General features: G+C 46.6%; 1 long non-coding RNA gene across 1 annotated transcript in view; it reads right to left on the bottom strand.

Moving 5' to 3' along the window:
* The window catches only part of LOC111738213, a 71,609-nt gene extending 51,253 nt beyond the window's left edge, over positions 1-20,356 (bottom strand). Inside the window, exon 1 of the long non-coding RNA XR_002779779.1 lies at positions 20,190-20,356. This is a non-coding gene — a long non-coding RNA (uncharacterized LOC111738213). The remainder of the gene's footprint in view (positions 1-20,189) is intronic.
* Between the last annotated feature and the right edge of the window lie 6,117 nt (positions 20,357-26,473).

The following is a 26,473-nucleotide window of genomic DNA, read 5'->3' as shown; positions in this document are numbered from 1 at the left end:
CATTTACAAAGGGCTTCTCTGCACATAATCTTGTTTAAACTTTCAATAGCCCTAGGATATGGGTGGATTTGTCCTCATTTGACATATGAGGCAACCATGGCTCAAAGAACTGAAATCACCTTGTGCACAAGGTCACACAGGAACTAATGACCAGAACTCTTCTTCAGACCTTCTGACCCTACATCTTACCTTTTCTACTAACCCAACACAGCTCGGAACGTAGAAAGTACACAGGAAAACTTGGCAGAGTTTCACAATGAAATGTTGTCCTTCAGCCCTATTCCCTCGGGGGCCCAGCAAAGGGCTGTCTTTTCCCAACATGACCCTGATTGGTGAGGGAGGGCAGCTCCATCCACCACCCTGAGTCATGGTTATCTTCAGCAGAATAGCCCAGGTGAACCTGGGGTGAGGCCATTGGGAATGACCCCAGGCCAGAAGGAAGAAGGCCATGTCTCCTTCACTGCCTAGAGGCCCTAATGTCAGTGGACTTGGCCCTTGAAGGAGAAGACTAGAAGGGATCAGGAATGTGGCTTATAGTCTCAGCTCTGCCACTGACTGGCTCCACGATAAATATCAAGAGCATTAAAATGTTCATGCCTTTGACCCAATCATTCTATTTCTGGATTATGGATTAGATAGTTAAATTATGGAATATCAGCTCATAAATGACTTTCTAGCAATTGAGATTTATGTCTAGAAAGATTTTTAAATAACATGAAAAGTTGTATTTAATGTTAAGTAATAAATGGAATAATTGTCCATTAAGTATAACCCCAACTATGTGTAGAAAACAAGACCAGAAAGAGACATACGATAGAGTTAACACTGATGGGTATGGGCATGAAATAAATATAAAAGAAAATGACTACTGTGTAACACGTCTGCATTTCCAAATTTTCTGCCTTATCATTTCTATAAAGGAAAATACAAAATCAACTTTATTTTTAAAACGAAATATGTTAAGTCAGAAGATTCAATATCATAAAGATGCCAGTTCTCAAATTGGTGTGGAAATTTAATGAAATCACAACAAAAGTCTCAGCAAGCCATGTGTGTGTGTGCGTGTGTGTGTGTGTGTGTGTGTGTGTGTGTGTGTGTGTGTGAGGTGACAAGCTGATTCTAAAATTTGTTTGGAAATGTAGAGAACTGAGAATAACCAAGTTAAATACGAAGATGAACAAGCTAGGGGACTTATACTACTTGCTATAGACTGAATGTCTATGTCCCTCAAAAACTCACATGTTGAAATCCTAACCCCTAATGTGATGGTATTGGAGGTGGGGCCTTTGGGAGGTGATGAAGTCATAAGAGTGGAGCCTTACAAAAGAGACCCCAGGGAGCACCCTCTTCCCTTCTACCATGTGAGGACACAGTGAGCAGATAGGCATCTATGAACTAGGAAGCAGGCCCTCATCAAATACCAAAATCTGCTAGCACCTGATCTCGGACTTCCCAGTCTCCAGAACTGTGAGAAATAAATTTCTATTTTATAAGCCATCCATGCTAGAATATTTTTTTAAAGTTGCCTGAAAGGACTAAGACACTACCACATACCACTACTGTTGTAAAGCTGTAGCAATTAAGACGGGATGGTATTGATGCCAGGATAGACAGATCAACAGAGTAGATTAGAGAGTCCAGGAACAGACCCACATATGTGGTACTTGATATAGGACGAGGGTGACCATGCAGCACAGTGGGGGAAAGAAAGGTCTTTTCAATAAATGGATCAACCAATCAACTGAATCCATATAAGGAAAAAATATTTACCCCTACTGACATACCACGCACAAAATTATTCCAGATAAAGTATAGATCTAAATGTGAAAGACAAAATGACAAAGCTTCTAAACATAAGAGAATACCTTCATGATCTTCAGGCTGGCAAAAAAATTCTTAAATAGGACACAAAAAGCACTGACCATAAAGGAAAATAATTGATAAATCTGGGTACGTTAATATTAAGAACATCTGTTCATCAAAAAATATCACTGAGTGGAAAGATAAGCTAAAGAGTGGGAGAAAATATTTACAGTACATATATCTGACGAAGAACTTATATCGAGAGCATTTAAAGAACTCTAAAAGGACAACGACTCAATACAGAAATAGGCAGAAGAAATGGAGAAATCCTTCACCATAGAGGCTATCCAGTGGCCATATTAAAATCACAATAGGATACTGTTTCGAGCCCATATAAGTGGCTAAAAATGAAGACTGACAAGGTAAGGATGTGGAACAACTGCACCTCGTTCACTGCTGGTGGAGTGTGAAAGTACACAATCGCTTTGTTAAACTGCTTGGCAGAACCTACTAAAGCAAACATATATATACTCCATGACCCAGTAATCCCACCTGTAGGTATGAATCCAACAGAAATGAGTGGCCATGTGCCCCAAACGGCATATATGGGACTATTCAGCAGCATTAACAGCCCAAAACTGGAAATAACTCACATGTTCATTAAAAGTAGATGGATATATAACCTGTGGTATAGTCATACAATGAATTCTACCTAGCAATGAGAATGAGCAAGCTACAAATGCATATAACAATAAGGATGACTCTCATGAACACAAGGTTGAGAGAAAGAAGCCAGACACAAAAAGAATGCATGCTGTGTGATTACATTTAATAAAATACAAAAGTAGGCAAAATTAATCTATGTCGATAGAAGTCAGGATAGCGATTTCTTTTGAGGGATGGCTAAAGAATGGAACGAGGCACAGGTGGGCTCCTGGGGTTGTAAGTGATGTCCTTGACCTGGACGCTGGGAATTTAAAAGGGAATACTCATTCTCACCTAGTCTCCTTCCCCGTGCTCTTCCCCGCCCTTGAGCCATAGCCCTCTCCCTGGGCAGCCTTTCTTTCTGGAAGATTCTAACCCCTGCCTCCACCTGAAGGCCACCTCAAACACTCCTGTGACCCTCAACAGTGCCTTCACCTTGTTCCCTTTCCTGGTTCCTCCACTCCACTCTCTCCTCCCCTCCCTGTTTCCTGAATTTCCCAGGCCAGCATGGACTCCTTGCTCTCCATCTCTGCCACCGTTCTCTCTTTAAAGACTCCCAGTGGTCTCCAGGCCCCACTTTGCCTCCCTCCCTCCCACCTACTGTCCCCACTGCAGAGAGAGGCATTTCCTTTCTCCCAGTTCCTTAAACACTTCAGCCCACCTTCTTAGCACACCCTCCTCCCCCGCCCCCATCGGGCAACTTTTCTCCTTCTTCAGATTCAGCTTGAATATCATTTCATCAGAAAAGCTTTCTCAACACCCACCCAGAGCCACCTGTCCTTTTCTACCAGTTTCACCCAGGGCACCGGTTATCACTTGATGTTTGTGTATCTTCCCACTAAGTTCCATGAGGACAGGTATGATGTCATGCCCACTCTCTGGCACACAGTAGGTATTCAATAAGGCCTTTATAACGGTCAAATGAATGAACAAATTCCATTGATATATCCAGGGCTACCACTGTCTCCTCAATCATGTAACCCTCATGAAGCCTCCCTTTTGCCAAACTGCATTCTAGGAAGCATATTTCTTGGCTCATCTAATGGCTGGGTCTATTCCACTGCTCCAGAATTAGCCATTTCAGAACAAAATCTACCAAGCTTGTCAAGGCCCTGAACTGACCTTCATTAATCAGGACCATTTTGATTACAAGTGACAGAAACAATAAAGGAAAGAATATTGACTCACATTCATGAGTCTGCTTTGGCTTCAGGCAAGACTGGCTGCATTACATCAAACCATTACCTCAGACTTCAGTCTCCCTCTCTCTCCCTCCAGACCAGCCTAATCCTCAGGTGGATAGTCTGTCTCTTCATGGAGACGTGATGACCACCAGCAACTCCAGCTGGCCACTTATTCTCTTATCAATCCCAGCAGCAAGAGGACCTTGCCTTCCCAAGGGTTCCAACAAAAGTCCCAGAACTTGGTTTCATTAGCCCTGCTTGGGTTTCATGTCTATTCCTGAACCATTCCCTGTGGTCCAAGAGATAGAAAGCTAGGCTTTCTCATGTGTCTACTTCTTAGGGATGTAGACACAGCATGTTGATTCAGTTGGTGACAGTCCCTGGTATTAATTATAACAGCAATCACTATTTATTCCAGGCTTTGTATGGTCCAGACCTTTTACTCACTCATATACCTATGGTCCTATTTCATTCACAAGGATCCTTCAAGGACAGGATTATAATCTCCATCTTAGAAACAAAGAAACGGAGTTCTGGGTGAGGAAGTGACTTTTTCAAGGTCAGTGGCAGGAGCAGGATAAGACCTGACTCTCAAGTCCACAGCTTTGGTCAGGCCAGCCTTCCCCTGCCTCCCTGATCCCACCGTCCACTCTCCCAACCCCTGCTCCAGCCCACTAGTGGCCCAGGACTCAGCATCTCCCAAACACCAGGAAAGCTCTATAGGAGACTTGGCCCAGGTGTCCATTATGTCTTCTGCTCAAACAAGCAGGTGGAACTGACAGGAACACAGCCACCATGGATCAGCCTTGAACCTTTACCATTTCAGTGCTCCTGCCCCACAACTGTCCCAGGGCCAGCTGCCAAGACTGGGGGAGGGGTGCCATGAGCCCTGTCTGGGAAGCTGAGAGGCTCCCAGCTCTCCAGTCTGAACAGAAAGGGCAGGTCCTCACTGCCCTGGGAAGTGGGTTGGCTCCCACCGCTCCCATAGAAGAATAGGGAAGAAGAAGTGAGCCCGATGAAAATCAAAGGACAAGACAGGAATAAATACCACCTTTAAATTAGATTCATGTCTTAAACGTATTTGCCCTTTGCATATCCTTGGTCAAACTAAGATATTCCCTATTGACATCCTTCCTTCAATCGAGTCCCAGAAATGAAGTTCTAGCTCCAACCACACATGTAATAATAATGGTAAAAATAATAACAGCAGCAGCAGCTTTCTCGTATAGTGCCCCAACTCCATGCCAGATACTATTTTAAGCTGTTAACACGTAATAATTCAGTTAATGCTCTCAACAAATCTGTAAGGTAAACATGATTATATCCCCATTTTATAGATAAGGAAACTCAGATGCAGAGTGAAACTCAGATGCAAAGCCACTCTTTCACTTCCCTCCTGGTGATTGCTGTTAGTTGCGTCTTGACAGCTGAGAGTCCTGTGTGACACAGCCTAACATACTGGTCCTCTGCTGACTTCAGTGTATTTTGCTGCAATTTCCCCTTTAATTATCTACTTTCCTCATGTTCTGCTTTGCAAGCAATCCCCAAAACTTTTGAAAGTAGGTGTGCAAACCCTAAATAATTTTTAAAACTAATTTCTTCAAATCATGTGTACACTTAACTAATTCATCCAGCAAATAGTATTGATAGCGAGGCTTGTAGGGATGGTGTATTGGGTGGCCATGGGAGGCCCAAAACACAGAGCACTCATGGGCCACAGTAAGGAAGTTGGATTTTATCCCATGGCAATGGGAAAGCAATGAAAAAGGCCACAGAGTCTAGCGGTTAGGAGCATGAAGCCAGATGGCCTGGGTTCAAATCCTGACTCCACCGCTCACCCGCTGCAGGACCTTTGGTGAGCTATTTAACCTCTCTGGGCCTCGATTTCCTCATCTGTAAAGTGGGGCTTGAAATAGTAGCAACCTCAAAGGGTAGTTGTGAGGACTGAATGATTTGGTTCATGTGAAGCATTAGAGCAGGGCGTGACAGACAATAAGTGCTCAACCTTACAGTCTTTAAGCCATGTCCACTGGAAAGGGCAAGGACCCTCATTCTGCAACTAGGAGACTGAGGTCCAAGTGACATGGCCATCTCCAAGGTCACACTAGTGGTAGAAGCCTCTCAACATCCATATACGATGGCCTCCTTAGTGCCGGGGCCCATGCTGGGTACTGGAGCACCTTGCTGCAACATATCCCATCCTGGAGATGCTCACCCACATGGGACTCAAGAGAACCCAGGCCCTTGATCCCTTGGCTAAGCTGGGCCCACCTATCTAGCTGGGCCCAGCAGTAGAAGAAGCTGTGGTCGGAGATCAAGTGCTTTTGGTGCTCCAAATACTCTCTCCAATTACCCAGCTCTGCACCCTCATGGGGCTCCAGTTACTCTATACCCAAGTTCAGTACCTTGGGGTCCAACCAGCATATCCACCGTACAGTGCAAACCTCAACAGGCACCCGCACTCAGGGGAGTAGCCAAGGTGCCACACACATGATTCTGCCTTCGAGGCAATCCTCTGGCCTCCACCTCTCTCCTGGCTCCTCCCCCGAGACAACAAAAGTAAGAAAACATGAAAGTACTAGGCCAAGCGCTTGGCACACAGTAGGCACTGTGAATATTTGTCTACTGGCTGTGAGGAATATCTCCCCAGACAAATGCAAAGAACTGACTGCATTCATTCAGAGGAAAATAAGCGGGATAATTCGGGGTGCCCAAGCAGTGTTTCATCAGTAGCCTCTCACCATCCTGGCTTTGTGCTTTGATGGGACAGACTCTGAAATGGAATCCAGGCACCTGCCACTATTTCCACTGGAGACTATGGGTCTCCATGGTCCCAATGGTAGAACAAGAGGTTTGGACTAGGTATTTGCAGAGCTCTTACAGCCATTGGCCTCTGGTCAAGGCATATTCACAGGTACCTTACTCTGTGCCAGGCCCTGGGCTCAAGGATCCTGCAGTGCTGGAGGAGATCCTCTAGCGTTGTGTGCTGAGGCGCACAGAGCAGTCACTTAATCAATCCTGGAGGATTTCCGGGAGGAAGTGATGCCTGGACTGAGTCTCACAGGATGAGTAGGAGTTAGGAAGGTAAAAGATTAAAGATTCCACCTTGTGGCACTGAGCAGTCACAGTTGGACTAGTGTAACTTAGAGAAAGCGCCGTGGCAACTTTATAGAAGAGAGACTAGAGGGGATGCCTGGAGGGGCAGGTGGTGGAATCCAAGTGACCTATGGACATCCCAGGCTGGAGCTCATTAAAGAGTGTTCTGGACTGGGGCTGGGGATCCTTCAAGCTGTGGTTGGGGGCCCAGGCCATGGAAGCAAGACTGTCAAGAAGGCACGAGCAAAGAGGAGCCGCCAACAGAAGAGTGAGGAGGGGGAACGCCGGCATCCCCCAGCCGAGAGCAGGAGAGAGGTGCAGCCAGGGAAAGCCCACGGTGCTCCCCGCTCAGGAGGACAAGGACTTCAAGTATCTGTTCCCCATGCATCCCTCCAACTCAGCAGAGCGGATGTATGGCAGTTGTTCAACAAATGTTTGGGTTTTTTTAAATCCTTTCAATTAAAAGATTAAGGAACCCCAGGAGAGGTGGGAAAAGTAAAGCCTCGGAGGAGAGTGCACTGGCAGGAAGAGGGAACAACCTCCAGCATCGACACTGCCCAGAGGTCAAGACCATTGGGTTTTGCCTCGGGAAGGTCCTTGGGAAGCTTGGTGGGTTTCGGGAGTGGAGAAAACAGACAGCAGAGGGGTAAAGAATGAAGGCCTAGAAATAGCAAGCACAGAAAAGTCTCTCTAGATCTTTCGATGGGAAATAGATGAGGAAGAGGGAGAAGGGGGAGTTCCAGGGGGAAGAAGGACGGGTTGGGGAGAAGGAGAAGAAGAACAGTAGTTGGAGGAAGTGCGGTGCCCAGGGAGAGTGTAAATTCCAAACTGGTTATTTACTGAGTGACCTCAGATAAGTCAAGTCATCTCTCTGAGCCTCAGTTTCCTCAACTATAAAATGGAAGGGAAGAGCCCTACCTTAAAAGTTATTGGGAGCATGAGTTAACCATGCGAAGCATCCAGCACAGTGCCCAGCATCCTCTCACCTGAGCCCCACACCAGCTCAGAAGTGGCAGGACATTCTCATTATCACATAATTTTCTCCATTTATACAGGGAGAAACTGAATCACAGAGAGACAGTGGCTTTCGAGTCTCTACCTTCTCAGTCGCACACCCCCAAACATATAGAACAGCACCAGTTCTTCACTGAGGTGGGAAAGTATCTGGCCTAGGGTCTGGCACAAGTAACATTCAAGCCATTGATTGAATGAATGGGAGAGACAGAGATAGAAACTAGAGGAAAGTTGCCCTAGCCTGTTGACAACAGTGCTACAGAATAAAGAGGGAACCCAGAAGGTAGCCAATCAGTGCCAGGCATTGGGTCTTGGGGGCCAATCAGAGCCAGGCATAGGAACCATCTAGTCCAGGGATTTTCTCACTGGGGTGACCCTTAGGTTTACCTGGAGAGTCTGTTAAAACTCAGATTCCTGGATCCTACCCCAGATCTACTGAATCAAAATATCAAGGAGGACAGTCCTGAAATCTACACTTTTAACCTGGCACCTAGGTGATGTTGATACAAACGGCTTGTGGGCCACACTCTGAAAGAGGTGGATGGGCCATGTTATTTTATAGCAGAAAGGACCCAGGTCCAAGGAAAGGAAGACCTAAGAATGAGATCACGTGGCAAAACCATACAGGGCTGACTGATAGCCTGGGTGTCTAAGCTCCAGGCCATTGTCACTCCTGGGGCCTGCAGGTACCCTAAGAGTAAAAGGCAGGGAAAGGAACCACAGAGAGGAAGAAAGAAGAGAAAGTACAGGATGATAGCTCACATAAACGCAAGGAAGTTTCGAGAAGTAAAGCTGATTGCCCAAGACCTCACAGCTGCTCTGTGTCAAGACATGAACCCAGATCTGTCTGATGCTAGAGTCAATTCCCTAACCAGCTGGGTACCCTGCCTCCCAGAGAAGCAAGAAAAGGAGGAAGAAGAGGAGAGAAGCAGGTAGCAGAAGAGGGTCTTGCAGATGCCCCAGGAGAGGGAGCAGTTGCCTTCTGTGCCCGCCCAGGTGGCCAAGCCAGGCTGACTGCTGTGGGCGGGGAGCGCCTGCCCGTCCTGGTGCCCTACGGTTGCCATGCCGACCCCCAGGCTGTGTTTGCGGATGTTGTATTTGATTTCACACGTTTGGAACTCCAATTACGTCATTTCACAGCACAGGGTTGCCATGACAGCCGGCCCCAGTTCCCTGGGTGGCTCACACCTTGGGGGAGGGGGAGGGGCCCGCTGGCACCCCCACCAAACCTCAACCCAGAAGCCCCTTAAGTGGGGAGGCCAGGAATGTGGGTTTGGGAAGCACCTTAGAAATCAGTTAACATCTATATTTCATGATGGGAAAACCAAGGTCTCGGTGGTGAGCATTCACCTCCTGATGCCCCCAGCCAGCACATTCTCCACACCCCACACTCCTTTTGATGGAGTCTTTGCACACCTGGCTGCCCATGGGCTGAGAGCCTGACAGCTGGCACCCGGCAACCAGCCTGGCCATCTGCCCTGACCCAGCTCCCTGGAGCTTCAAAGCCCATGATCAATATGCTACATTTATAGACTGATGCACACATGGGCAAGTGCGGAGGTGGGATAGAATGGCTAAGAACACCCACTGTGGTGTCAAACCTGGGTTCAAATGTTGGCTTCCCACTAACCAAGTGTGAGCTCTGGACAGGTGGGGCCACCTGTGTGAGCTTCCATTACTACATCTGAAAATGATCGTAGAGGTACTTACCTCTTTAGGCTGCTGGGAGAATTAACTGTATTAGTACATACGGAGTAGATGCAATGAATAGTGTCAAGTGGAGTTTCTTTTTTCTTTTTTTTTTTTTTTTCTCTTTTTTTTCATTGCCCGGTCATTGCAGCTAAGTTCTAGACTTTGCTCTGCCACCAATCTACTCTGTGACTTTGGGCAACTGCTTTCCCTCTCTGGTCCTCTAAACTAATATTTCAATGATCTTCCCCCAATGCTCATTCCCTCACCATTAAACTCCCTATCCCTTAGCCCTAAATGCCAGTTCTTTAGCCTCTTATCTGCTGGCTTCCATCTGTTGGCTAAAGTCAAATAGAAAGCCTGCTGGACGTGGTTTAAAACCTCAAATGGTCCCAGCTCCCTTTCTCACTAGCCTTGAGAAGAGAGCAAACCCATCCATGGCCAAAGGCTCCATCTTTCTTATCTGTAAACTGGGACTAGGGATCATCCTTCCTCAACTCTGTGCCACAGGCTCCCTGAGAAGATGCAAAGCCTCTCAAAAGGGCACAGGACTTTTTCGTCATTGAGGCACTGTCGCAGCCATCCTTGCAAAGAATCTGTCCCCAAAAATCTGAGCAATAACTATGTAAATTCCCATTTTTTTAGATGAGGAAAATGAGAGCCTAAACGGTGACAGGAATTGTCTTAGATTTTAAATTTTTTCAAAACATGTGACTCGTTACTGCAGAAGAGAGTCATGGCCTTGGGACAGCCGGCACAGCCCAGGGCTTCCTGGGATGACCAGGGAGACTCGCCTACTGCCCCAATGACGCCCAACTCTCCACCTAGCCTCCACAGCCCTGGACGCTTCCCCAGACCCGGTGCCAGGACCAACACAAGCTATTTCCCCTCGTTGCCACCTCCAACTTGCATGTACTCAAGTTTGCTGGAAAAATCAAACTCTGCCACATGTAAGGGAGACATGCTCTGGGAATGTGTCCATTCAGTCCAGTCCAACCCACGGAGTCTTTCTAGGGCCCAGGCTTTGGCCAGAAGCAGAGCACGAGTTTGAGAGTCTGATTGGCCTGGGTTCAAACCCTCACTCTCAGCACCTTGACCTTCTGAACTGCAGCCACTTCATCTATAGAATTGGAATGATAATGCGCTTTTCAGAGTCATCAGAAGGATGAAAGGACATGGCAGATGTGAGAGGGCCTGGCACAAAGTTGCTCACTAAATGTCCACTTCTGCCTTTCTTCCAGGCAGCCAGCCCTGGATTCCAGGCTGGGAAACAGAAGAACTGAGGCCATAGTCTCTGCCACCAAGGAACTTTTTCACTAACACATGGAAGAGGAAAGACTAATCCTTATAACAGAACTGAAGACAAGACAGGATCCAATCAAATGCTGAAAGAGTATGTCACAGAGGAAAAGACTCTAGAGCAGCCTTTTAAAGGATGAATGGGCTGTGCTGAGGAGAGAAGGCAGAGGTATCGTTGTGAGCTTGCAGGCACAGGGAACAGCATCTGCAAAGGCAGAGAGGTGTGAAACATCCCAGGGCACTTAAGGAATTTCTGGACCAAAAAGAGGGAGATGTAGGCTGAAAAGATAGATGCAGCAGATCAGGGACTTGAAGCCAGGCTTAGAATTAGTCACATTGGCAACTGGGAGTCCTGGAGGGTTCTGTGGGAGGAAATGACATGAACACATTTGCGGTTTATAAAAAACACTCTGATTAAGAGGGGATTGGGCTGTGAACGCTGAGAGCAAAACTGAAGGCAGAGACATCAGTGAGAAGGTTCTGCAGTGATCCCACTGAGAATCGAAAGCTACGAAGGAAACAAAGAATGGTTCTGAGACGATTTAGGAAGTGATAATGTAGATCTTTTTTTTTTTCAATTGCGGTAAAATATATATAACAGAAAATTTACATTGTAACCATTTTAAGTGTACAGTTTTGTGGCATTAAGTATATTTATATTGTTGTGCGACCATCATCACCATCCATCTCCAGAACTTGCCTGTCTTCCACAACTGAAACTCTGTACCCATTAAATGCTAACTCCCCGTTCTCACTCCCCAGCCACTGGCAGCCACCATTCTACTTTCTGTCTCAATGCTTTTGAGTATTCTAGCACAGCAGGTCCTTGAATAATATCATTTTGTTCAATGCCATTTCATTATTATGTTGATGAGAAAAAAAATTGATTCCAGGCCAAGACCACTGACTGTGTGAAGTTTGCATGTTCTCCCCACATCTGTGCGGATTTTCTCTGGGTACTCCGGTTTCCTCTGGGGACTCCGATTTCCTCCCACACCCTGTGATGGAAGGATGTCTGGTCTAGGACAAATCTCGCCATGTATCTAGGACAGATCTCGCCATCTATCCTGCTGGATAGGCTCTGGCCACCCATAACTTGGGAATAAGAGGATTGGAAAATGATGATCTTAATTGTTTTTATTAATCTTTCTTAAATGTATTCTTACATTTATTTCAATCTTTAATATTAGAATTGTTTTGCAGCTTTGTTTAGAAGTTTGGTGATGTTTCTGTGACCAGAAATACGCTGTAGAAACTTAACTCTTGTTTATATCAATTAGCTTATGGTAAAATTAATTTCATTATTCTTGTTTTGCTTAAAGTTGCAGTTTCTAAGAACTTATCCACGACGTTAAGTGAAGACTTACTGTACCTCATTTAAGTGGAATCCTAGAATTCCACTTATTCTTTTTTTGACTGGCTTATTTCACTTAGCATGATGTCTTCGAGGTTCATCAATGTTGTAGCATGTGTCAAAATCTCCTTCCTTCTTAAGGCTAAAAAATATTCCATTGTATGTGTACACCACACTTTATCTATTCATCTGTCAATGGACATTTGGGTGGCTTTTGGCTATTGTGAATAATGCTACTATGAACATGGGTATACAACTATCTCATTATTGAGACTCTGCTTTCAATTCTTTGGGATGTATACTTAGAAGTGGTACTGCTGGATGATATGGTAATTCTGTGCTTAACTTTTTGAGGAACCGCCATACTGCCTTCCACAATGGCTGCACCATTTCACATTCCCACCTAGTAATGCACTAGGGTCCCAATGTATCCACATCTTTGCCAATCCTTATCATTTTGGTTTTTGGTAATGACCATCATCCTAACGATGTAAAATGGTAAATTTCTCAATCCTGATGAATTATTGCACATGAAAAGTCAGAGGTAAGAGGATGAAGAAAAAGAGGAAAATGACTCCTGGGTTTGCATCTTGGCCAACTAAGTGGATGAAAATTCACCAGCTGAGCTGAGGGATCTGGGAGGGGGTGATCACATGAGGAAAAACTTGCAGGCCACTGAGCTTGAGGGTTCTGTGAAACATCCTGGTTTGATATTGGAGTATGTGGGTCTTAGAGAGTCTGTTCTGCAAATTGGAAGTCACAAGCATATGAAGTGAGGTCACAAGCAAGGACAAAATTACACAGGAAGTAAGGGATACAGAAACAAATGGGAGACCCAGAACAGAAGCCTGGGGGTCCCTATATTTTAGAAGCAGGAAATTGAGGACTAATGGAGACAGAGAAGAAGCACCCTGTACGAGGAAAGACAGGAAATGATTCTGAAATTACATAGTCTAGAATTGGATTCTGCTACAAGCAACAGAGAATCCAATTCAGTGGCTTAATCAAAATACAGTTTTTGTTTTCTCCTACATAAAAGAAATATGGAGGGAGGGAGCCCATCATCAGAGACTCAGGCTTTTCTATCTCTTGCTCTGCTATTCTTAAACCTGATTTCCACATTCAAGGTCATTTCATGATGACAAGATTATTGCTGTGGCTCTAGCCATCACGTTGATGTTCCAACATCAAGAAAAAGAAAGAAGCAAAAGTAGATTTGCCTCCTGGCTGAGATTGCCGAGACTCTTTTGAAGAGCTTTTCTGGAAGCTTTCTCACCCTTCCCCATAGCTTTCACTTACACCTCACTGGCCACCCCCAGGTACAAGGAAAATTGGGAAATGTGGCCTCTTAGCAGAGCACATTAATTTCCTGAAGAAGATCTGGGTTCTTTTAAAAAAAAAACAGGGAAGAATGACAGTAGGGGAGGCCACTGGAAGGCTCTAACACAGAAGAGAGAAGAACTTTCCAAAAAGAAAAAAATTGTAGGAGGCATAAGCTAAGGTGTAATGGGTTAACCGTTGAACTTAGCAATGAGGTCACTGGTATCCTTCTGCAGTATGATGAGAAGTGGAGATGGCAACGAAGTGGGGAAATGAAAACATGTTAGCTGACCACACCTGGGAGGTCCCCAGCCAAAGGTGAGCTTGGCACCTAGAGAAAAGATGCTGGTTCAAGGGGATGGGGGCGTTGGGATCCTTTATTTTGAGATGTGAAGACTTAGACACAATAGGCTGTGAGGGCTGAGACAGAGAAGGGAGGTGAAGGTCTTAGAAAGAATGGAGATTATTGAAGATGCGAAGTCCCAGGAGAGATGGGAGAGAACAGGGTCCAGAAGAGAGTGGAGAGAGCAGCCGTGCACCAGGCAGGAGACCTCAACCTGGAGACCAGAGGACAGAAGGCAAAGATGGAGTGACAGGGGTGGATGAGTAGGGGTGAGAAACCAAGGGTGTTCCCACTAAGGCCTGGGGGTCTCGATGAGGTCACAGGCAAGGTCACCTTGTCTGTGTGAGGGGTAGGAAGCAGCTAGGGGCCCTAAGGAGGGTGGTGAAGGCCAGGCTAGGTAATGAGGGCCTGGAGAGGGGACAACCCACAGCAAGAAAAGGGCTTGAAGGGAAGTGCTGAGACTGGAAACCATGGATCTGCAGTGGCCATGTCCCACTGAGCAACAATTTTCTTCAGTGATGATCAAGTGAGCAAGCATCGGAGAGAAGAAGGTGGAGGGATCAGGACTGGAGGCTTTGGGGGCAGATAGAGCGCAGGGAGAGAGAAAAGGGGTGCTTGGAAAAACTGCACCAGGGGTCTCAGTGCAGGTGTAGAGGGCCCAGGAGGGCAGGAAGTGGTCACCACCAAGGAGGAGGGTTAGGAGATGGGGTTTCAAAATGGCAGTCCTGGGGATGACAAGGTCCGAATGGCTACAGCAGTGGGCAACTAAAGGGAGTAGAGTCACTAGAGATGAGAAGTTCCAGGAACTAAGTGGCCAGGGTGCTATACATGTCATCCATGAGGTCACAAAAGTCACCCTGAATGATGGTGGGAACAGGTGGAGGGAAGAATGTGAGCCAGTCTTTAGGGAATGTGGAGGTCTATAGGGGACAGCAACAAGGAGGACAGCCTGGTGGAGCATGGTGATGTTAAGAAGGAGTGTCCTCAAGGAAATCAGGGTCCTAGGAGGGTTGGAGAGCCAGTGTCAGAGCCGCCTGAAGAGGTGGCAGAGCACCTGTGAGCTGTAAAGACATCCAGGACCTTACGTGTGACCAAAGGCCTGGACAAGGATGGGGTCTATGGGAAGGGAAAGGAAGGCCAGGAAGTAAGAGGATGGGAGAAATTTGAGTTTTCAGTGCAGACTTGGTTACCCCATTTTACAGATGAGAAAAGAGAGGCCCAGGGAGAAGAAACTCACCCAGGGTCACACAGAACGACTGAACTTGAACTGAACCCAGGCCTTTGCTCCAACCACTCAAGCCTGCACTGGTCCCTTTCCCTCTCTAGACCTAGTTTCAGCTGCTATGGTAGCTGGGCCTTAGCTCTGTCCCATGTAGATTTGGGGACTATACAAAAGTTCTTGGGTAAGAGATCCTCTCCTCCTGGCCATGACCTTTTAACTAAGTCACTTCCAAACCGACAAACTAAAAATTCCCCCCAACTCTGAGTTAAGTCCTCAGAGGGGCTGAGTCACAGAAAAGGTGGAGACTGGGAGGAAGCGGGTGATTGACGCAGGTGAAATCAGGCTGCCTCCATGGCCATTACACAGGTGTCCTTTTTTCACAAGAGGCTGCCTCACATCTGCCCTTGGTAACCTGCCTGTGTTGATTTGGCCACAACAAACCCTCTAGAGTGAATGGTCCTCAACACCAAATGCTCATGCCCCACTTCCTTGCCTGTCTCCATCCCATCCCATCCCAGTCCATTCACTACATGCCACTGCTCCTTGTCCATCTCATGCTATAAAGTCTTCCACGGCTCCCCATTTCCTATAGAAAAAAGTCAAGTTCTTACCTGTACCCTGCCATCCCCGCTCCTATGCCAGGTCCTTTGTGACCCAAACCCATTGCCATCTGCAGCGACACCATCCACCAGTCCTCCACTCCAGTCTCATGCTTCTCAGCTCCAGGCCTGGGTCATGCCACTCCCCTACCCACTCCCATCCAATGGGGATGCCCTTTCCTCAATGCTGATCACATTGTACAAACATAAAACCAGAACCCAAAGTCTCCATGTCCTCTAGGCATATTGTGGCCTTCATTTGAAAATAAAATCATTCAAAACCCCATGCCCTATACTCCAGGAAGTCCAATGCCCTCCATGATGTCTCTGAGACCTCCTACAGAGGATTCCAATTTCAGTCTCTTCGCTCTTAGCTCTGCTCATGGCCTGAGCCACATCTCCATTGCATCTGCCAGCCACTCTCTGCTCTTGTGTGCAGCCTCTACCCTGACTGCCTCATCCCCAAAATCCCAAAACACAAGGCAGTGTGTGCAGCAGACCTTACTAAAGATTTGGGGAAAGGAGAGAGATTTCTGGACCTAACCAGCAGCAATATCAGAGTGAACATTTCCAGCAGCAATGTCAAAGTGAATATTTCACCTACTGTGCAGAAGTTTCTGGGGCCCTCTCTGCCAGCTGCTCCCTACCTCTGGCTGCCCCTCTGTCCCAATCTCCACTCTACTGAGGAACCCCTTGCTCATCTCCACTCTGTTCCAAGTCCTGAGACTTCCAATGTCTCTCTCCAGCGGCCAAGAGATAACTCCCAAACTCCGCCTCCTCGTTACACAGAACCATGCCCTTCACTTTGTGATGACCTTCTCCTTCCAGACCAAGCCCCTAGAGGGTGGGGTGGGAAGACCCTGACCTTTCATAATCAAAAAGGGCCTTGCAGGGGGTTTTCCAAAGTGAAAGTACAGCCTCCTTCTTTTACAGTCCCATCCCAAACAAGGAGCAGCTACCTTCAGCCCTTTATTTAAAAGCAATATTTTTGCTTTCGCGGAATGAAATTTTAGAGTCAGAAGCGGGACCATCAAGTCCAAAGTCATCATTTAACAAATGAGAGTTCAACTGAGACCCAGAGGTCAGGACACCACCCAAAGAAAGCCCAGCAATTTAGTGCCAAGCCTGGGGCAGAACTTAGTTCTCTGACTTCAGATCTGGGCTTCGCTACTCTCCACACCATCTGCTCTTCCACACTCAGTACAAAGATGGGAAGCAGTGAGGATGAAACTGACATTAACTGAGCACCTGCTATGCACCAGGCATGGTGCTAAGCATTTTTTGTGAATTATGTCATTTAATCTTCATGTCGACTCTTGAAATAGGAGTTTACAGCCCCACTTTATAGATGAGCAAACTGACACCCAATGGGGAAGCCCAGGTTCCATTACCCAAGGCCTGTTGGCTCAGAACTAGAATCATAACCTAGGCCAATTCTTTTAGGAATTTACCCAACTTGGTCTGAAGTGGGGCTCTTGTTCTTCATAACGATGAAAGCAAAGATTGGTAGACTGTTTGCTTGTGCCAAACACCAGTTTGAGCATTTTACATGATCCACCCTTGTTCAATCTTCATCACAATCCCAGGAAGTATGTAGGATTATTCCTATTTTACAGCAGGGAAACTGGGGCTCTGAGAAGTGAAGTGATTTGCCCAAGCTCTCACAGCTGATTAGTGGCAGAGGTAGATCCCAACCTACATCCACCTGGCTCCAAGCCAATGTTCTTTCCACTCCCTTTACCCCAAGGCCCCCTAACCCTTTCTGCTGGGAAGGACAGGTGTGAGCACCAAGGCCTGTGCCTGCCTCTCTCCTCTACCTCTTACCATCTTCCCCACCCCCCACTCTTGGAATCACTTCTGGGCAGTTGGAATGTGGTTCTGGTCACAGTGCCAGTCCAGAAGGGCCAGTCCCTCCTTCCCTTCCCCTGTACTCTTCCATCCCCACTTCCATGTCTCAACAAAAAGGATTAAGTTTGGGGCTAGGAGGCCCCTCTGGGGGCCCAGCCTGCTCTTCACTGGCATTTCACTCAGGGACTGAACTAGCTACTTCCGTGGTTCCATCCAAGGCCAAGATGAAGCATCCGCCTCCTCCAGGCACCTTCACCATAACGCTCCTCTCTCCTCTGGGGCCCTGGCTTTTAGCTCCATCCAGCTGCAACTGAAAAGGCATTGAGCTCCTCTAACCCAGGAGTTAGGGGTGGACATTTGTAGATTTGAGGGATGCCTTCCCTCGAGCTCCCTGACTGCCAGCAATTGAATCCAATTTGGCTTTCTTATGCTCAAGAGGCATTTACAGGGAGGCTGTGAAGAGCTCACAGAGTGGAGGGCAGGCTGAAGAATCAGGCCCAGACTCAAGTACAGGAGAAGGAAGGCTTGGGTTTGTCCAGCAGCCTCAGCAATATCTCAGCATGTCTCACTGGCTCTGACTAAATCAATCCCTGTAGCTGAAGGAACACAATGACCAGACTGGCTTAGATGGGTCACGTGTTCCACCTCTAAGAGGCAGGAGTCTCATGCAAAACAGTGGACTAGGGGTGGGCAGAGGAGAATCCCCAGGGATTCTGGGTGCCGGAAAGTCAAAACCCAACCAACTGCCTCTACCATGGGCCTCAGATATTGTTTCCTCCATGCATGCAGACGAAAGACTTCTCTGGTTTGGTATTGTGCCTCCTGCATCTAAGAATTCCCCTAAAGCAGGAAGGAAAATGCTCTCACATACCGAAGAAGTGAGCAAATAAGGAATAAAGGTGTGCTTTTTAACCAAGCACTGGGCTGTTTCACACAGGTTATCCATGCAAGTAAGGAAAGGTGATCCTAGAAGAGCAAACGGCCAGGCAAAGGTACATGTGACAAAGTGAAATTGCTAAGTGCTTGGGTCTGTAAGGAAGAGAAGCAGGGCAAAGGAGGCTGAAGGGCTGGACCAAGCAGGGCTTGACTGAGAAGGGCCTGGAGCACCAGAGTCAAAAGGTCACCTCATAGGGAATGTAGTTAGCATTAATATGATGGCCAGGTGGAGGGCCGAGGGAGGGAGCAACTGGGGCATCGTTTTATGAACTATATAGATGTCTAACCAATGTACTGTATTTTTGAAATTAATTTAAATAAATAAATTTTTTTTAAAAACTGGCCTCTTGCTAAAGACTGGGCAGCCACCTCCTCCCAGGTTCCAGCCACCTACTACCCAGACTACTCCACAAAATGGAACCCTCCTAAGAAATGCCTCTGTCTAGGCCCCTGGGGCTCTTGAAGGAGACTCCCCAGCACCCAAGTTCAGACACCCCCGACTGGGTAGAGCCTTCCTCTGGATGCAGCCTATGCCATCCCAGCAGAGTTGAACAGACAAAAAAGCCAACCAACAAAAACAAAGGCACGGAGGCCACCTGGTAAGCCTGTCTGCAGAGCGGCAGGAAGAAGAGTTCTTAGCAGAGATGAAAGACAAGAATGTTGATTTTTAAACTACTTTTATGAAGCTAAAAATAAGCTGGAAAACAATCACTGCTTTTTTAGCTGGATAAAAACACATAACTGTTCTTAATTCAACTAAAATGATTTTTCACCTGGTGGCCACAGATTCATTATATGATCGGTGTGTTAACAACTGCCTGGCCCAAATCTCTCTGCAACAGATCTGGACAAACACCCACATGTCTCAGTAGACTTGTCATCTCTTGGTCTGATCTGTCCAAGATGGCTATGACCTATAAATGTGCTACTGAGCCTGTGTACAGCTGTGACCTGTTAGGGCAAGGCAGTAAGGCCTTGGTGTCCAGGGTGAGTGAGATTTTAAGAAGGGGCCTTAGGATATATCTAGAGAAGATAAATGGCCAGAGAACAACCTGGACTCAAATCAAAGCTCCATTTACAAGCCATGAAACCTTGGCCAAGTTACTTCACTTCTCTAAGCCTCAACTTCCTTATCTATAGAATAGAATTAACACTAACCCCTCAGAATTGTGCAAATTAAGAAATTGGATAAAAGTCACCTAGCACAGTGCAGCACACATAGGAGACCCATAAAAAAATGGCCATTTCCCTCCTTAATCAATCCCACCAATTGATTAAATCTTTTCTCTTGCCTTACCCAGAATGACCCCGGCCCCATCTCCAAAGCCTGCAGGAAGATAATATTCCCTTATAAGGTGGCTATAGGAGCAGTGCTCACTGGGTGGGTCGCACCAGCCTCAGACGGAGATGCCTCCAGGACCCAGCCTGCAGCCCACGGCATAAGGTGTGATGGCCGCCCACCTTCCGTGAGTCATGGCAACAAACAAAACCTGAAGCATCCCTCAGCAATGGCCCCAGCCCCAGGTGAGCCCATTTATTTGTAGCATCTTGATGAAGACCAAGTCTGAACCTGCTAGGCCTTGTAGGAAGCAGAACCTCTGGGCTCCACTCCCTGGGCAGGGCTATGTGGGGCTTCAGAGACGCTGGAGGCCACTGCAGATGGCAAAGAGCTCCATTCTTCCATTCATTCAACAAGTGTGATCACAGCAGTTGTGCAGCTCACCCACCCTCTGCCTGATCCTTCTTTCTCTGCCCCAGGTCCTCTTCTCTTACTCACCTGTCAGAAGTCACAAACTGCTGGGCCGTGGGCCAGATCCAGACTGCAGATGGGTTCTGTGGAGAAAAGCATGGGCTCTGGAGCCAGACTGCCTGGGAATGCATCATGGCCTGGCACTTTCTAGCTATGGGTCCTGGGGTGTTACATAGCCTCTCCATGCTTCTGTTTCCTCATCTGCAAAATAGACATAAATACCTCATAAAGTTGTTGTGAGGATAAGGAGCTTAGAACAACAGCCCATAGTAAGCACGCTCCAATTTTGCTTCTTTTTCAAAGCTGAGCCAACATTTTTAAATAAGAAGTTTTCACAGAAAAATTCAGATTTCTGACTTTCTTTGAAAAATCAGAAGATTTGGGAAGATACATTCCTGCAAGATACCAAATAGTATTTCTTTTGGACCAGTGGTTCTCAGCCTCAGCTGTACCTTAGAATCAAATTAGAATCACCTGAGCAGCTATTAAAATATTTTGCTGCCTGGGCCCCACCCTGGACCAATTAAGTCAGATTCTCCAGAGGTGGAGTCTGGCAATCCAGTGTTGTAAAAGTACCTCTGGTGATGCTAGTGGGTAGCCAGGGTCAAAGGCTTTCGACAGACTGTGGACTTTCCAGTTGGCCATTGTGACGTTTGCCCTTTATCATTTCATTGTGGTTTATGTTAATTAGAGAACATTTTTTGGATTCCTGCCCTTTCAAAAGTGGGAAATAGAAGCCAGACCCAGAAAACTACAGGAGCTCTCTCATACCTGACCAACTTAGCTCATTTATGCACCCACCTGGCCCTCTAAAGCAGCAGCCTGTGACCCTGGTCTCTCTCCTCTCTTTGGCCAGCCTCGTCTACATGTCACCTTAAGACAGTCAATTTCCAAGTCTTCATCTCTAATCCAACCTCCTCTCTTCCTGAACAAATCAGAAACTCTTGCTTCTCAGTGCGTTCTCCTCCATAGTTTTTCCTGCCTTCTCCAGCAAACTTCTACTCATTCTCCATGGCCCTGCTCAAAAACAACTTTCTCAGGAAGCCCTTCTCAGCCTGCCAGGCAGAGCTGGCATCTTTCTCCTCTATGTCCCAGGAGCATATTGTACATCTCCCTATCCTCACACCGAGACATGGTATTCATTTCTTGGGTGTCTGCTTCCTGTGAGATTGGGAGCTTCTCTAGAGTTAGGTAATATCTGGAACCCCAAGACCTAATTTAGCTTCTTGACCTCACAGACTGCATTGGCACAGCTTCCCTCTCCTTATGACTGCCCTTTGCACAGGCCCCTCGTGGTCTCTCAGCCTCTCTCCATATCTCCATCAGTCTTCAGTCTCCACTGCCAGCTGCCTTGGCCTCTCCTCATCTCTAAGTTCAGGCATGAGATCTGACCAGGCCACTTCAACTCTTCTCACTGAGTAACAGTGAAAGTCTGGCCCTGGTTTGGCTGCCCTTGGGTAAGTCCGTCCTTGTCCAGTCATCTGTAGCTGGAAGGTCCTGAGGTGAAAACATAGACTTGGGCAGGGGGAAAAATGGGAAAGCTTCCTCTTCAAGGGAGTTGCAACCACTGCAGGCACAGTGATTGCCATGCTGAGTACACGTCCCCCGCTTAGATCAGAGTCCCCATCTGGTGACACCCTCAATGACCCCACTCCCCTCTGCTCTCTTCCCTCTCCCCTTCTTCAGCTCCTCCCCAGTCACTGCTCACATCTCCAGGCTCCCGCTCCATCCAGTGTCAGCTCACGTGTACCATGCGTGCCTCCTCCTCCTTATCTGAGGAACAAAACTGTCCAGAGTGACTTCTGAGGAAGTCTGGTATAGGGTTGCCAAAAAAATACAGGATGCTCAATTAAATTTGAAGTTCAGACGCTCAGTGAACAATTATTTAGTATATCCCAGATATTGAAGGGGACATACTAAAACACTACTCACTGTGTATTTGAGCTTCAAATTTAACTAAATGTCCTATATTTTTATTTGCTAAATCTGGCAACTCTAAAATGAGTCTCCTCAGTGAGGTGGGTCCCAATGGAATGCATACCCCACAAAGAAAGCAGGTCCCGTGATAGACCTTGGTTGAATTACACTGAATATACCTTTCCCGAGATACAGGTCTGTCTGGGATGATGACAACAGGATGGTTTTCTAAATGTCTCAGAATTCCAGGACCACTTCTCCCATGTGTAATTAGGATTCTCGAGTGGCTTAAGAAAAAGGAGATTCTTTGGCTCCCGTCACTGAGGAGAGTCCAGGGCTGGGATGGCTCTGCAAGGCCTAAAGAGGTCCAAACCTGCCTTACCAGAACCCAGCTTCTCTCTCTCCAACTCAGCATCCCCTCTGTGCTGACTTCCTTCACAAACAGATTTTCCCTCAGAGTGCAGCACCTTCAGTCATTCCTGACCTTTGGGCCTCCTCAGGTCTAAACCTTCTAAGTTTCGAGAGCAGCATCTTCCCAGCAGCCCCAGTAAAACTCTCATTGCTTCTTATTGGCTCTAATTGGGTCATTTCCCCATCCGTGAACCAATCACTGTGACCAAGGAAACCCAATGCTCTAATTGGCCAGATCTGAGTCACATGATACTTCTGGAGCCAGTGGGAGGAGCCAGTCCCCAGAGCTCTCTCAGAAACTAGTCCTTGAGAAGTGGGGTCTGGGAATCAAGGACAGATGACCACAATGGTTCTGCAAAACACACCTTTGCTTCTCGTACCCTCACAGCTATGATGCTTACATTTTCAAGAGTAGCACCCCTTCTCCATGTGAACATTTTCCCAGATTTTATATTTAGTAGTGATTAGATGATAAACTACCTAATGATTTTTTAAAATATGAATTTAGGAATTCCTTGAAATTGATTTACATTCTATTAATCACTTCAGCATCTTGTATATGTATGTATTCACCCTATAGACAATGCCCACCTGATGTCTGACAATGACTTCGAGGACCCTTCACAATTACCTAGTCTATCTTCCTGAAAATGGAACCATCAAATGCATAGCCTGAATCTAGTGGAAAAATCACCCAGACTGCATTTGACAAGCTCTTAATAAATGACTGACCTCTTGCCCAACTTGCCACAGCCTCTTCAACAGTTGTATCACTGAGGACTCTTTGATGGCAAGCAACAGAAAGGAGCCTTGCTAGCTTCAGCTGCTGGGAGCTCACAGGCTTGGGAACCAAAGACACTGCAGAGGTTAGATAGCAGAAGGGACAATATTAGGTTCACAACCAGAACGGTATGATAAGGATCCCGACTCAAGGATGGATGGATCAGCCTCTTTAGCTCAAGATTCGATTCCAGTAAAGGAGCTTCTGTTTGCCCACCATTAGCTAGGGAAGGTGGGACCCTTGAGGTAATTCCAGGGAAAGAAATCAAAGTCCTGGCCTTCAGGGGAGTGAATGCCGGCAGCCAGAAGCAACGAAAATTCCCCGCAAAGATTATATACCCTTCAGGTAGTTTAGATGGAGGTACACCCTCTTCAATCAGGAGTGTGGTAGTCAATTATTTTGCTATTAGAGTTGCCACCACTTTTTTTCTTTTGGGTTATTCTGGAAGCATTCACTTCGATTTTTCCCTGCTCTGGTTTTCTTTATGTTTCCATAATCTTTCGGCTCCTGGGTGGTCTGGTTTCCGACAGGCAGCAGCGTCAGCTGGTTCTCACAGAGTCCATGTGCTCATGGAGGAAATGTGGCCTGAGCCGATGTCACCCCACCCATGGAAAGGAAGTGACAGCTACACAAGGTGGAGAAATGTATGGGTTGTATCCGTAAGAATGATTTTTGTTACTAGGAACAGAAAACCCAATTCAAACAGCCATAAATAATAAAGTCAATTTATTGGCTCGCATTTTTTGAAAAGTCCTTCAGGAAAAGTTTGATCCAGCAGCTTAACAATGCCAACAAGGACCCAGTTTCTGTCTCTTACTTTGCTTTCCTTTTTCAAGACTGATCCCCTGTATAGTCCCAAAACACCTGGAGCAGTTCTTAAAACAAAGATCACCTCATTCATGCTCAGTGGTGTATCAGAGAAGCATCTTTGTCCCAGAATTCCCAACAGGAGTCCTCAGGTTCATTCTGATGTGACAGGTTTGGGTCACATACCCAACCCTAAACAATCACTGAGCCAGGGAGTTGAAATGCATTTAGCCCCACTCCTGCCTGGCACCAGAAGCAGAGTCAGTCCCTGGAACTCTGCGACTCTCCAAACTAAAACTGAGGCTATCTAGGAGGCCAGGGGGATACTGGGAAAGCCACCCACACAGGCCCACTGCATTAGGCAGCCACATACATGGGAGTTAGTTGATTAATCATCATAATTGCAGCTCCCACCATGAACTGCATTAAGCATTTCACATGCATGAGTTAATGTGATTTAACAAATCATCACAGAACCCTGGGAGGTGGCCCTTTAATCTTATTTGCAGAGAAGGAAGCAGGTTAATTGAAGTGACTTGAAGCATCAAAGCTGTTGTGAGTCAGAGGCAGGATATGAAACCCAAATTACCTGATCCCAAAACCCATTCTCCTAACCTCTACCTCATCCTGCCTTTCAACCATGTGCAAGGCACTGCTAGGGACACCGAGAAAGGGAGCACATTGATATAACAGGCCTTAACTGAGCGTCTACTACATGTCGGGCATCCTATCAGGCTCTGAGGATTCAGAGGTCATTGAGGTGCAATATCTACATTCCGTGAGGCTCGTCATGGCTTAGAAAAAGAAACAGGCACAAACCTACAATGACAACCCAAGGGAAGTACAATTTATTGCTGTGTTGGGCACTTCACATACATTATCTCATTGAATTCTTAAACACACTCTTGGAAAAAAATTGGTCTTATCTCTTCTGGATTCCTGAGTTAAGGGAGATACAGTGAACGTTAGTTGCTCCAGTTCACTCAGTCGTTTGGGCAACTCTACTTGGTCTCACTTCCTGGGAGCTGAGGGGCCATTCGTGAAGGTCAAATCAGCAAGAAGACAGCAATGTAAAGTACAGGTCCACCAAGAATTCAAAGCCTGGAGGAGGGAAGGTACACTGTGGATTAGGGTGGACTGAGAAGTCTTCAAATTTTGCTGAGCCATGGAGAGTAAAGTACAAATTTAAGGTGCCTGGGATTTGTCTTTGCAAAGATTCCTACCTCTGGGAATTCCCATCCCAGAATCCCAAACAGAGAAATCTAATTGATTTTTTTGGTATTACTCAAAAACCCCAGGTTAGCATAAGAGAATTTTAACAGCTACAATTTGTAGGTCCTTCCTTAGTGCCAAAGCTTCATCTCAGCTTTGCTATCATACTGCACGGTAGAAATTGTAGACATAATTTTACAAGCAAGGAAACTGAGTCTTAAGGACAGAATTCAGAGGTCACGAGGCCAGGATTCAACCTCTAGGCCCGACTCCAGAGTTCTCGCTTGTCTGCAGACACTGAAATTCCCCAGGTCACACACACCCTTCCTGAGTCACCCTCCTTCAGCTTCTCTCTAACCAGCCCTCTGTCTTGGACTTCCAGATGTGGACTTTCTAGAACCTTCAGGCAACTGGTTGTGGGCGTTCCTTCAGTGGGGAGCTGGGTTTCCTGAGCCTCTCTAAGTCTGCCACTCATTCTTAAAGACTTAATGGAGAAGATAAAGACAGAGAAAGAACCACGGAGAAGGACATAAGTTTGGAAGACAAGCAGACCTGCATTTGAATCTGGCCCCAGCCACTCACATGCTGTGTGACCTTGGGCAAGTCATCTCCTGTTTCTGAGCCTCAGTTAAACGCGAGCCAATAATTCCCATTCCATAGGTTGCTATGCAAGCCAGAAACCTGGAAGCTGTTCTTCGAGTGTTTTTCTCTTTTCACCTTTCCCCCAGTACGGTATCAAATTCTATTAATTTTGTCTCCAAAATACATTTCAAATTCATCCATCTCTCTCTGTCTCCTATGTCACTTCCTACATTCGAATCACTATCATCTCCTGCCTGAACTACTACTGTAGTAAACCAACTGATCTCTTGGTGCCTATTAGCCTCTTCAATCCATTCTCCATAGTGCAGCCAGAAAGATCTTTATAGAACATATATCCGATAATGCCGCCGCTCAGTTACAACTCTCCAACGGCTTCCTATTGCTCTCAAGGAATCTCCAAAATTCTTTCTGTCATCTCTACAGGCTCATGTTGGCTGACACTGCTACCCTATCCATTCATCTCCTGACCTCTGCCTAGGGCTCTCTGCATCCCACCTCATGGCTACCCTGTTCCCTCTGCCAGTAACACTCTTCCCCATCCTAAGCCAATTAATTTCTGCTTATGTTTCAAATCTCTGTT

This window comes from Pteropus vampyrus, unplaced genomic scaffold (assembly GCF_000151845.1).
Source record: "Pteropus vampyrus isolate Shadow unplaced genomic scaffold, Pvam_2.0 Scaffold36, whole genome shotgun sequence".
In the NCBI taxonomy this organism is placed as follows: domain Eukaryota; kingdom Metazoa; phylum Chordata; class Mammalia; order Chiroptera; family Pteropodidae; genus Pteropus; species Pteropus vampyrus.
The sequence above is the reverse complement of the archived record's forward strand: the minus strand, read 5'-3'. Positions and strand labels throughout refer to the sequence as shown.